This window comes from Myotis lucifugus, unplaced genomic scaffold (genome assembly GCF_000147115.1).
Source record: "Myotis lucifugus unplaced genomic scaffold, Myoluc2.0 scaffold_2, whole genome shotgun sequence".
Classification (NCBI taxonomy): Eukaryota; Metazoa; Chordata; class Mammalia; order Chiroptera; family Vespertilionidae; genus Myotis; species Myotis lucifugus.
This window is the reverse complement of record NW_005871050.1, coordinates 4719830-4732931: the sequence shown is the minus strand read 5'-3', so window position 1 is coordinate 4732931 and position 13102 is coordinate 4719830. Positions and strand designations below refer to the sequence as shown.

The 13102-nt window shown below is 41.8% G+C and overlaps 1 pseudogene; it reads left to right on the top strand.

Moving 5' to 3' along the window:
• LOC102422826 overlaps positions 1-13102 on the top strand; it is a 58870-nt pseudogene that overhangs the window by 17308 nt on the left and 28460 nt on the right.

Sequence of the window (13102 nt, the reverse complement as noted above, 5' to 3'; positions counted from 1 at the left end):
TAACTGCTCAGACACTCAACACTGGGGACTTGTGGAATGGGGACCAGCCAGGCTGCAACCTGGGAGAGGGACAAGCCGCCCACCCTGCGGTCCCGGGTGCCAGCGGCTGTGCCTGCGACTGTGGCCCAGCCTGGGAGAGGGACAAGCCACATACCCCATGCTCCCCATGGTGCTGGGTGCCAGTGGCTGTGCCTGCAGCCCAGGAGAGGGACAAGCTACCTGCCCCATGGTCCCAGGTGCCTTCAGCCTGGACAAAGCCCCCTGCCCATGGTCCCCTGCAGCTGCAGCCAGCCCAGGTGAAGCCGGCCTGGGTTCTGGGTGCCTTCGGCTGGCCAGAGGGAGGGAAGCCCGGGTCCCAGGTGCCTGCGACCAGCTGGAGGAGGGAATCCTGGGTCCCGGGTGCGGGGCAAGGCAGAGGCGGTTAGGGGTGATCAGGCCAGCAGGGGAGCAGTTAGGGGAAATCAGGCAGGCAGGCAGAGGTGGTTAGGGGCGATCAGGCAGGCAGACAGAGAGGTTAGGGGTGATCAGGCAGGCAGGCAGGCAGGCGAGCAATTAGGAGCCAGCAGTCCCAGATTGCGAGAGGCAGTTGGACATCGCCCGAGGGGTTCCGGATTGGAGAGGGTGCAGGCCGGGCTAAGGGACCACCCCCTGCACTCTTCTCCCACCCCCGGGCACGAATTTCATGCACTGAGCCTCTAGTTTGTATATAATAGTCATTATTTGCCTTTTTTAAACTGTATGGACATTTTTACTGATGGTACAAATGTTATGGTGGGTAAAACTGCTGGTGCAATGGGACAAGTCAAGGCAGTGGTATCAGACTGCACTAATAGTTATTGTACTTTTCATCACCACATACTTGAAGAAAGAAAAATAAAATCCAATTTTACCTCAGGGGGCAGTAAGAAGTGTTAATTTCATTAAATCTCAACCCTTGAGGAAAATCTTAATATTCTGTGTGACAAAATAGGAATTATACATAAAGCACTTCCACATTAAAAAAGTATGATGGTCGTTTCAAAAAAATATTTAACTTACCCAGCTGAGTTACAAACTAGACTAGCTGCTTTTTTTCATGGAATTCCATTTTTTAAAAACATTATTATTTTTTTCCACAAAATTGGTGCTTTTATAATTAACTGTCCATGAAAAAGCTCATTTTTTTCTATAGTCTATAAAGTTTTATGAGTTACAAAAAAAAAACCTGAAGGAAATTATTATCTTCCTCCTTTTCTATTAACTAATTCTGCTAAAAACATTTTTTCATATTTTATTGATTTCAGAGAGGAAGGGAGAGGGAGAGAATCATTGATTGGCTGCCTCCTGCATGCCCCTTACTGGGGACCAAGCCTGCAACCCAGGCATGTGCCCTTGACCGGAATCAAACCCAGGACCCTTCAGTCCACAGGCCGATGCTCTATTCACTGAGAAAAACTGGCTAGGGCTGGAACTCCATTTTTATTTAAAAGAATGATTGACAGTCCCGGCCGAGTAGCTCAGTTGGTTAGAGCATAGACCCCATACGCCAAGGTTGTGGGTTCAATTCCCGGTCAGGGCACATATAAGAATCAACTTTCAACAATAAAGATTTAAATAAAAATAATTTTAAAAAAGAATCAACCACTTAATTATGATTGTCTTTTTGATTGCTTAAAGCAATATCAAAAATGCAAAAAAAAAAATCAACCAATGAATGCATAAATAAGTGGAACAACAAATTGATATTTCTCTCTGTGTGTTCCCCCTCTCACACACACAATCAACAAATAAATAAAAAATATTTTTTAAGAAAGAGTATTTGGCATATTTTTTTTCATAAATAGATGAAGTGAGACTGGCCCTTTAACAGAGCAATCTTTGTTCTCAACTGCTGTCATCTGTTAAAAATGCTCCTGAGATAACAAGGAGAATCAAAAAGTGCCCATTAGATGTAGGAACATGAAGGTCCTGCCAACATTCTTGAAAGATTTCAGTAAATGGTGGGGGTGGAATACAGATGAATGTAAATCAAGAAATGAGTGGGAAGTGAAAAAAATGGAGGCAGTGAGAATTGACAACTCTTGGGAGAAGTTTCACAATGAAGCAGGAAAAGATAGAATGATAGCTAGAGGGAGAAGTGGGGTCAAAAAAAAACCAGTTCTCAAGATGTGAAAGTCTTGAGCATGTCTAAATAATGATGGGATAGAGAAAGTACAGGGAGTAACTGAAGGTATAGAAAAGAGGGAATAGTGGACAAGATTCAGGAGATGAGGTTGGGATATGGATCTCAGTTTATGATGGTGGTAGTGGTGGTGGTTGTGTATGTTGGTATGTTGGCTGAGTAGAGGTGGTAGAAGTTTTAAAGAGGATGGGGAAAGTATGAAATATTGCAGAAAGTGGGAAAGCAAATAGACCAGAGAAACAAAGTAGTCTTGCCAGTCATTGTTGATCTCATCTACTCCCATTGCATCTACCATTTCATGTTTCTGGTTCCCAGATCTATACCTTTAGTCCATGCATTACATCTTACATCCAGGCTCACATATCTAATTGACCATTGGATATATTCACTTGGGTATCATACAGGCATTTCACTCACCATATCCAAAATCAAATTCAAGATCTCTCCCAAACCAGGTCCATTTTTAGTGTTCCTTATCCCAGTGAATGACACTGTCCTCCATCTTGTTATGCAAGACAGAATCCTAGGAGTCATACTTGCTTTGCCCATTTTCCTTACCTTCTCCATTCAATCAATCACCAAATTTTACTGGTTCAATTTACTTAACATATCTCAAATATATGCACATCATCCCATTCCTCTACTACCACCTTAGTTCAGACCAGTATGACCTTGCATCTGGACCACTGCCTTATCTTCCTATTTGCCTCCCCTACCATTGTATTCATTTTCCATAAGCATAATGATCTTTTTCAAAAGCAAATATGCCACATCTCTGTTTAAAACCCATCAAAAGCTTTTCATTACCCCAGGATAAAAAATAAAACTGTAACTCTCCCTTTTCACTTCTGTGCCCACTTCCACCTTCTGTCACAGAGCTCATATGCACAATCCCCTCATCCTGCCATACTTTTTATTCTCATAACACTTATCTCCTTCTAAGAGTCTATATACTTTACTGTGACTGTTGTTTATTCTCTTTCTTCCCCCTCTAGAATGAGACCCCCCTAGAAAATAAGATAAAAATAATGTATCTTTATTTTACATATAGCTATATGTGTCCTCCCCAAAATTCATATGTTGAAGTCCTAATCCCCAGTACCACAGAATGTGACTATTTGGAAGGAGGGTTTTTAAAGAGGCAATTAAATTAAAATGAGTTCCAATCCAATATGGTTGCCCTTGTAAGAAGAGGAAATTGGGACACAGACATGCACAGAGAGAAGACAATGTAAAGACACTGGGAGAAGATGCCATCTACAAGGCAAGGAGAGAAGTCTCAGAAAGAACCAACACTGTAGACACTTTGACTTCCAACTTCTAGCCGCTAGAAATGTGAGAAATTAAATTTATGTTGTTTAAGGCCCCCAGTATGTGGTACTTTGTTATGGTAGCCCTAGCAAAGGAATAAAATCCCAAACACCTGAAACAGCACCTGGCACATACTAAGCATTCAATAAATATTTACTAAAAGAGTAGGTGAGCCCTAGCTGTTTTGACCCAATGGATAGAGCGTCGGCCTGAGGACTGAAAGGTCCCGGGTTCAATTCTGGTCAAGGGCATATGCCCGGGTTGCGGGATTGATCCCCAGTACGGGGCGTGCAGAAGGCAGCTGATCAATGATTCTCTCTCCTCATTGATGTTTCTATCTTTCTCCCTCTCCCTTCCTTTCTGAAATCAATAAAAATATATTTAAAAAAAGAATAGGTGAATGTGAGGCCCTGCATGATCTGGCCTCTGCTGCCCTTCCTTATCTCATCTCCTGCTACGTTTCCCTTTGATCTCTCAACTCATTCAAATAGGACTTTTCTGAATTCCTCAAACATGTCATACTCTCCCCAGAAACTTTGCATATTGTTCTTTCTACCTGGAGTGCTCTCAGTCTCCAGCCCGTCACACCTCCTCCATCATCAGCACCACAATTTCCCACTGTTCATTCTTCCGGTCTCAAATTCCATTAAAAATATTTTTCAAGCAGATTGAGGTTTCAAGCATCTACAACAAACTATACATATTTAAAGTGTACAATGTGGTAAGTTTCAACATAAGTATACACCCATGAAACCATCAACACAATCAAGATAATGAACATATAAATCACCCCCCAAAATTTCCTCATGACCCTGTTTAATCCCTTTCCCCCCTCCTTACCCTAGTGCCCAATCAATCCATGATCTGATTTTTGTCAATAAAGATTAGTTTGCATTTTAAAAATCACTTTGTTCAGGTATGATTGACATGTAAACAGCTGTATATATTTAATATATATAGTTTGCATTTTTAGAGTTTTATGTAAATTGAATAATATAGTGTGTCCTTTTTATTTTGGTCTTGCTTCTTTGACTAAGAAAAATTATCTTGAGCTTCACCTCTGGTATTGTACTAGTATGTATCTATAGTTCATTCCTTTTCTTTTTTAAAATATGTGTTTTTAAGAATAATTATCTTGAAATTCATCTCTGATGTTGTATGTATCTATAGTTCATGCCTTTTCTTTTTTTAAATATATGTATTTTTATTCACTCATTCATTCATTCCTCACCCAAGAATATTTTTTCCATTGACTTATTTTTTTTGTTAATCCTCGCCCAAGGATATTTTTTCCATTGATTTTTAGGGAGAGTGGAAGAGAGAGGAAAAGACAGAGAGAAACATTGATGTGAGAGAAACACATTGATTGGTTGCCTCCTGCATGAGCCCCGACCGGGGCCTGGGCCAGAGAGGAACCTGCAACCACGATATGTGCCCTTGACCGAATAGAGCCCAGCAGGCCCACACTATATCCACTGAGCCAAACCGGTTAGGGCAAAATATATTTTTATTGATTTCAAAGAGGAAGGGAGAGGGAGAGATAGGAACATCAGTGATGAGAGAGAATCATTGATTGGCTGCCTCCTGCACGCCCCACACTGGGGATCAAGCCTGCAACCCAGGCATGTGCACTAACCAGAATAGAATGGTGATCTAGAACCGTAACCTCCTGGTTCATAGGTCAATGCTCAACCACTCACCAAGCAAGCCGGGCTATAGTTCATTCCTCTTCATTTAAGTGGCATTCCATTGCATGGATGGACCAAAGTTTGCCTATCCATCATTCTTTACTTGATAGAGACTTGGGCTGTTCATACTTTACAGTTATTACATAAAGCTGCTATGAGCATTTGTGTGCGATCAGCTTTAATCCTATTATTTTTCTCTCAGAAATGTTTTCTGTCTCCCAGATTAAGTTAGCTCTTCCTATTCTGCTCTCTCCAGTATTCATTTCTCTCTCTCTGTAAGTGTGTATTCCCTTAAGGCAAATCTTGTGTTAGTTTGGAAGAATGACTTCTATAAATCACTCAGGAGAGAGACCCACAGTGAGACAAGAAAAATGAATCTTTCTCTTTAGTAGGATGGAGATAAGAGGAGAGAACAAAACCTTTGGATCTGTCTGTTATAATTTGACAAATACACAATATTTGAACATTTTCTAGCATATTTGGCTTTTTTGAGAGATCAGTAAGAGATAATAAGATCAATTTTAATTACACTTCCTTCTTTTTTTACTTCCTTCTTTTTTCATTTTATTTATTGATTTTATTTATTTATTTATTTATTTATTTATTAAATATATTTTTGTTGATCCCAGAGAGGAAGGGAGAGGGAGAGAGAGAGAGAGAGAGACATCAATGATGAGAGAGAATCATTGATCAGCCACCTCCTGCATGCCCCTTACTGGGGATCGAACCCGCAACCCGGGCATGTGCCCTTGACTGGAATCGAACCCGGGACCTTTCAGTCTGCAAGCCAACTCTCTATCTACTGAGCCAAACCAGCTAGGGCTATACTTTCTTCTTTAAAAATGAAAGGGTCTAATGGTGTGATTTCTGCTTATTATGGGGACCTATTTTTTATACAATTTTCCTATATTGGTTATGCAAATATCCACTAGCTAAGACCTTCTACTCAAACCATTCTCCCCCCTGAAACAAACTAACCCCACATCTTATTATTCCAATCTGCTCCTCTCAGAGTATCTTTCCTCTTCCATGACTGGCTGCTAGATTTGACCCAGCAGCTCAGGAGTTCCCAACCTAATGGAAGTGAGAGACTCCCCCCAGTAGACTGGCTCAAGTTCCAGGCATACAGAGGCCTGTTTCCAATCCTGCCTGTCCTAAAAATATAACAACCATTGGCAGGTGCTTAGGCTATTTTCAACCTTGGGGGCCTCCGGAATCAAGGGATTCATGCCAGGCCAGGAAGCAAAACAGCAAGCCCTTCTTGGTGGGCTTCAGATAAAACCGACTATCTTGTGGCATGGGATTAACTGATTCTCAATTGTGTATTTACTGGCATTGCCAGTTGTTTCTTTTTTTTAGGCTCAATCATATTTTCCATTTCCACTTTAAAACATGAACCTGGAATAGCATGTGCAGATATTGGGAAGGTAAGGTGGGAGTCCATAGAAATATTTTTCCAACTTGCCCAACTCCATGTAGTTCTCGAGTTACAGAGGAGCTCTGAAATAAGTTACAGAGTTCTGAAGTTACTTTACAGTTTCGGGCTTAAGCATCATGCATGTCTAGAAAGTGGGTCACGGTGCCTGTCTCTGCTGGCAAAATTAAAGTACTATTATTATCACCCCCATTTTATACAGGAGGAAACCTGAGGAACAGAGAGGTTAAATAACTGTCCAACTAGAAAGTAGTAACTAGAAAGTGACAAAGCCAGAGCCAGGATACAAACTCATCTGTAGGACTCCAAAGTTCATGTTCTTAATCATTAGTGCTTCCAAAACTGCAGTCCCACAGACTTTCATGCAATTTCAACACCAGAATTGTGTTTCTATTTACAAGCATAACAGTGTTATAGCATAATAAAAGCTAGGAAAATTCCAGGACAAGTGGAATAGGGAAACTCAAACAAATAGTTAGCACCCAGTAAATCCTATCTTCCCTAAACTAAGGACACTTAAGAGTAAATAGCTTGCACTTCTCCTCCTAACAAGAGGGTAAATAGCTTAAGTCACCCTACTTGGGAAGACAGATAACCGAAATCCAATTAAGTGCCATTTGCCAACCACACCCAAGGACAGACAAATTAAGAGAATAAATCTCATTTCGGTACATCAGCATAAAGCTGATAAATATTATACTGATCTGCCCTAAGACCTCCCCTAAACACCCAGCCTTTAAAACCCCTACAGGGAACCTGGCTGGTATTGCTCAGTGGTTGAGCATCAACTTATGAACCAGGAGGTTATGGTTTGATTCCTGGTCAGGGCACATGCCTGGGTTTTGAGCTCGATCCCCAGTGTGCAGGAGGCAGTCAATCAATTATTCTCTCTCATCATTGATGTTTCTATTTCCTTTTCCCTTCCTCTCTGAAATCATAAAAATATATATTTTTAAAACCTCCAGGGAGCACACCCATGCCATTCCCTACCCCATTTCTTCCCCCCACAGGCATGTATACCCTAACCTCTAAGAGATCCCATGAGGGGAGCAATGGGCAGTACCAGCTAGTCCCAGGGCACTCTCCCTCAAGAGAGCATGCCCAGGCTATTCCCTTAATCTTTCCTCCCTCCCCACCCCCAAGGAACATATCCCCTAACCTCTAAGGGACTCCATGAGACTTGCAATGAGGGAGGCAAAGGCCCCCTATCCTCTGACTTCCCATTGAACTAAGGCAGCCCAGCCTAGCCTCTCCTGTTGCTTCTTCTATGCCCTTCCTTGTTTCACTCTCCTAAGTATATTTTTGCTGCAGTCAGTAAATTCTTGCTTGCTTTTCTACACTTTATCTCTTGACTGAAATCTTTCCCTCAAGAAGAACTGAGGTTTCCTCATTTCCTCCCCATCTCCCCGGTAACAACAGTACAAAGAGCACTGCTTTAATTGTTTTGCATCCAAAAGAAAAGAACAGGGGTAGACCTAATGCAGAAATGATGTATTTGCTCCAAATGAAGGCAGGTAGCTTCACAGTTAATTGAGAGGAAGTATTTTAATAATGCACATACCAATATTGGGGAAAATTGTTTAGTTTCAGAAAAAGAGCAACATCCATTATATTAAATTAATGTTAGTGATTTGAGTTTTATTGATTTTGTAGTTTTGTTTGCATTTAATATGCAAAATCAGTTTGGTTTTATAGTTGCTTAACTACTATAAACAAGGAGTTTATGTGTCATTTTATGTTAGCATATATTTAAGTAATATTATAATAAAAGATCAACACTGAGGATCTGAAGGACTTTTTTTTTCAATAGAAAGTTCCAAACATTGCTCATACTTGAGAAACTGCAGTACAGGGATTACAAATAATATATTATCTTTGAAGATAATATCACTGTAAAGAGCTGCATGACTGTCCAGGGATTCTTGTTATTGAAATTTTGTTTTTGTTGCTGTTATTACCTTGGAGATATCTCAAGAGTTCAAGGTGACCCTGGCCTCTCTTCAATCACTGGTGTATGTATGCAATAAAGCTGTGGGTTTTTGGCATTCCTTTATTATTCAGTCTAGCTACTATATATTAGTAATTTGTGTTTTATATTATTGCTAATAGTTGTTTGTATTATTTTCTCAGTTGTTTCTCCAAACAAAAACGATGCAGTAGCAGGGCTTGGTACAAGAAAAAAGTGAAGAAGAGTACTTATTTTCTTTCACTTCCTCTAAATTGCATGCTACTTCCTTTTTCTCTACTTCTATCTCCTTTCAAGCCTGGAATTAGTTATGAAATTGAGCTGAAGGTGGTGTAGAATGATTTTCCACCTCCTACTCTCCTCAAAAAGAAAAAAATGGAATTAAATCGATGATCCTTAAGAAGGACTGGAAGTTCCCATTCCATCTCCAGAGTAAAGAGAAATGTCTGAGGCAATGCAGACTGGAACTGTAATTCTAGCTTTGCAACTTATAAGCTATACAATCTTGAGCTAGTAATAACCTTGCTGAGCCTCAGATTCCTTATATGTAAAATGAAGGAAAGATAATATTTCCAACCTCATAGAGTTGTAGTGAAGATTAAAGTAAATGAGATCATCAGGGGTGAGGAATCTTTTTACTGACAAGGGCCATTTCGATATTTATAACATTATTCACAGGCCATATAAAATTATCAACTTAAAAATTAGCCCGTTATCTCACTCATATGTGAAATCTAATGAACAAAATAAACTGATAAACAGAGAGGATCCAGAGACATGGAAGCATGGAACAGAGTGCAGAATCTCAGAGGGAAGGCAGGGAGGGTGGGTGGGTGGAGGGATGTAATCAACCAAAGACCTTGTATGTATATATGCATAACCCCATGGACCGGGACAATTAGATGGTGAAAGCCTGGGGTGAGGGGAGGGAGCGGGTGAGGGCTAGAGGGAGTTAATGGGGGAGAAAAGGGGACATATGTGATACTTTCAACAATAAAGATTTTTGAAAAAATGATTAGAGAAAAAATAAAAAAATAGCCTGCTATATTTGTATTTGGTCAAACATTTAATTAACTCACCCCTAATGCCTTGGCTGGGCCAGACCAAATGATTTTGCAGGCCTCACAGGGCCTGTGGGCCAGATGTTCCCTACTCTTGATGAGATAGATAGATTGAGCCCCTCCTATGACAAAGGAGGTTCTCAAGAAACAGTCATTATTATATTCTAATCTCTTCCCCAGCAGCACTGCAAAAATGCTTTATTAACTTACTAATTCCCTCTGATCACAGAGCCTATTTTATCCTCTCTGTCCTCATTCTTTTAGGGCAGACACATGGGAAAATGCCTAAAATATAATGCTAAACCACAAAAAATCAAAGGTGGTGGTGGGGGATGAAAGTGCATATATAAAGGGCTTGAAACCGGGACTGGGATGTTACTGCTGCATATTCCGTCCCTGGATAGTACGTGCCTGGTACGTGGTATGGCCTAATAAATACCTGTGGAATGAAGGAATGAACTGTGGAAAAAACTGGAAGCAAGTTGAACATGAACTGAAGGAAGCATCTGGGAATGAAAAATATTGGCATTGGGTTAAAACAGAATCAATCTCTCTCTTTTTCCCCTCTCTCCTTCCCTCCCCTTTTCCCTCTCTTCTTTCCTTTGGATTACAAACAAATATTTGGTAATACGCAGTTACAATCGGCCCGAGTTTACACGTTTCCCGCACTCCACCGCAAATCTATATGAACCGAGTTAAAGACGGCTCCCGTGGAGTACGCGCAATTCACGCGAGCCGACTTAACTTGTTTCCCCGCACTCCAAGTGTTAAAACAAACTGCAGTGGGAAGGCCAGGAAGGGTTGGGGTGCAGGAGGGAGGGGGGTAAGAGATCAACCAAAGGACTTGTATGCATGCATATAAGCATAACCAATGGACATAAGACACTGGGGGTAGGGGAGGCCAGGGGATTGTCAAGGGCGAGGAGAAAAAAAAAGGAGACATATGTAATACTTTTTGTAATACTTTAAGCAATAAAACAATAAAAAAAAAAAAGAAATACATTCTGTTTGCCTTACAGAAAAATGCACATTAAATATTTCAGTAATGCCCTAGCTGGTTTGGCTCAGTGGACAGAGCGTCGGCCTGTGTACTGAAGGATCCCGGCTTTGATTCCAGTCAAGGACACATGCCCAGGTTATGAGCTCAATCCCCAGAAGGGGGCATGCAGGAGGCAACCGATCAATGATTCTCTCTCATCATTGATGTTTCTCTCTCCCTCTCCCTTCCTCTCTGAAATCAATAAAAATGTATTTTAAAAAATATTTCAGTAAGACATACCAAAGTAACCACAAATATGTTATTAAATAACTAGAGGCCTAGTGCATGAAATTCATGCATGGGTGGAGTCCCTAGGCCTGGCAAGCGATCAGGGCTGATCAGGGCCAGGCCAATCAGGGCTGGGCCGGGCCAGAGAGGAGGCGACAGTCACCTGGCCAGACAAAGAAGGAACAGACGCTGGACGCCAACACTGCCATCATCAGCACCCCACCAGCGTGCAGTTCCCCGCCTCCCCCCCTCCTCCTTCCTTCACCTCTGTGCTGCCACTGCAGTGGGTGGGTGGCAGACCGATTGGGGCCTGCTGGCTAGGGGGAGGGACAGGGCATGGGAGGTTGGCCACTGGCCCTGAGGAGGGAGCTGGCCCTCAGCCCCCTGAGAAAGGGGCCCTGTCTGCTGCCACCCAGTCCCAGTTCCCTGTCCCAGCCCTGGTGCCAGTCCTGATTGGATGATCAGGGCCTGCCAGCGGGGGAGGGGAGAGGGACCACAGGAGGTTGGCCAGCCGGGGGAGGTTGGCTATGGGAGCACACTGACCACCAGGGGGCAGCTTCTGCATTGAGGATCTACCCCCTGGTGATCAGTGCACATCATAGTGACCGGTTGTTCAAGTTGTTCTGGTTGCTTAGGCTTTTATATATATATAGATAGGTAATCCACACTAAGTAGGCTTTACTGGGAAATATTCTTTGGTCCTTTATTGTTCTCTAAGGAGAAAATATTCAGAAAGTTTATATATATATATATATATATATATATATATATATATATATATTTACATTTATATTTATATTTATTCAGAGAGGAAGGGAGAGGGAGAGATAAAAAATTGTCATTTCACCTGTGAGCATACTGAAAGGCAAAGGAGTTAAGTGGCTCATCTAGCTTGTAAGTAGCCCAGTCTGCATACTGAAAGGCAAAGGAGTTAAGTGGCTCATCTAGCTTGTAAGTAGCCCAGTCTGATATTCTACCATTTAGTGCATGCACTGGCCAACACCTTCAAGATCCTTTCAAACTGTAAGTTCTGTGGTTTCTATAGAAAGGGGTCTTGCCCTGGCCAGTGGTTAGTGTGTCGGCCTGCAAATCGAAGGGTCATAGATTCAATTCCAGGTCAAGGGAATGTACTTCAGTTGCAGGTTCAATCCCCAGGCCCAGTTGGGGCATGTTTAGGAGGCAACCAATGGATGTCTCTCTCTTTCTCTCTCTCTCTCTCCCTCTCTCCTTCTCTCCCTCTCTCCCTCTCTCCTTCTCTCCTTCTCTCCCTCTCTCCCTCTCTCCCTCTCTCCCTCTCTCCCTCTCTCCCTCTCCCTTCCACTCTCTGTAAAAAATCAATGGAAAAATATCCTCAGATGAGGATTAAAAACAAAAAAAGGGGGGGGTCTCATGGTCAGGCTTCTAAAGACTCAATCTTTTTTGTCTCAGAGAACAGGAAAGTAGCAAAGTGTAGAGCTCACATTAGATGATCCTGAAGGGAGCAACTTTCAAATATTAATAAACCAGTGGTGTCCCATATACTGCATTTACTTTATGTAAATTCAACTGTGTGTACCTGCTGCTCCTCCTTCACCACCAAATAAAGGAAAATAAAAAATATATATAAAGAGCAATTCCACTTGCCATTTCATTCAACAACCAGGCTTCCATTGTGTACTGGGGAAAGAAGCCAGCTCAGGTCATCACCCCAACAGCCCCATTGCCAATGCAAGGAGGACTTTATTCTTAAATGTATTTTACTTCTGGGTGCTGCTTTTTATTCCCTCTGGTCTGCTGTGGAGTTCAAAAGTAAATCCCAGGGTTGTTCTACTCTCTCTTATCCTCATTCTTAGGGCTCACACAAGGTATATTTTCTTTTTTTTTTATTTTGTACATTTTTTATATATTTAATTAAATCTTTATTGTTCAGATTATTACATTTGTTCCTCTTTTTTTCCCCCCATAACTCCCCTCCTTCCAGCTCCCACCCCACCCTCCCCCCCTCACTCGCACCCACTGTCCTCATCCATAGGTGCACGAATTTTGTCCAGTCTCTTTCCGCATGCCCCACACAACATGACCGGCCCCCCCGAAGAAAAGAAAGCCCATGCCCTCTCTATGTCCCTGCTCTATTTATAATCAACTCGTTAATTCTGTCCGCGCTAGATTATTCAATCATGTGATAGATTCAATTGATGAGGAGGAAGCTATGCTCGAGAGTGAGTCGTTAGCGA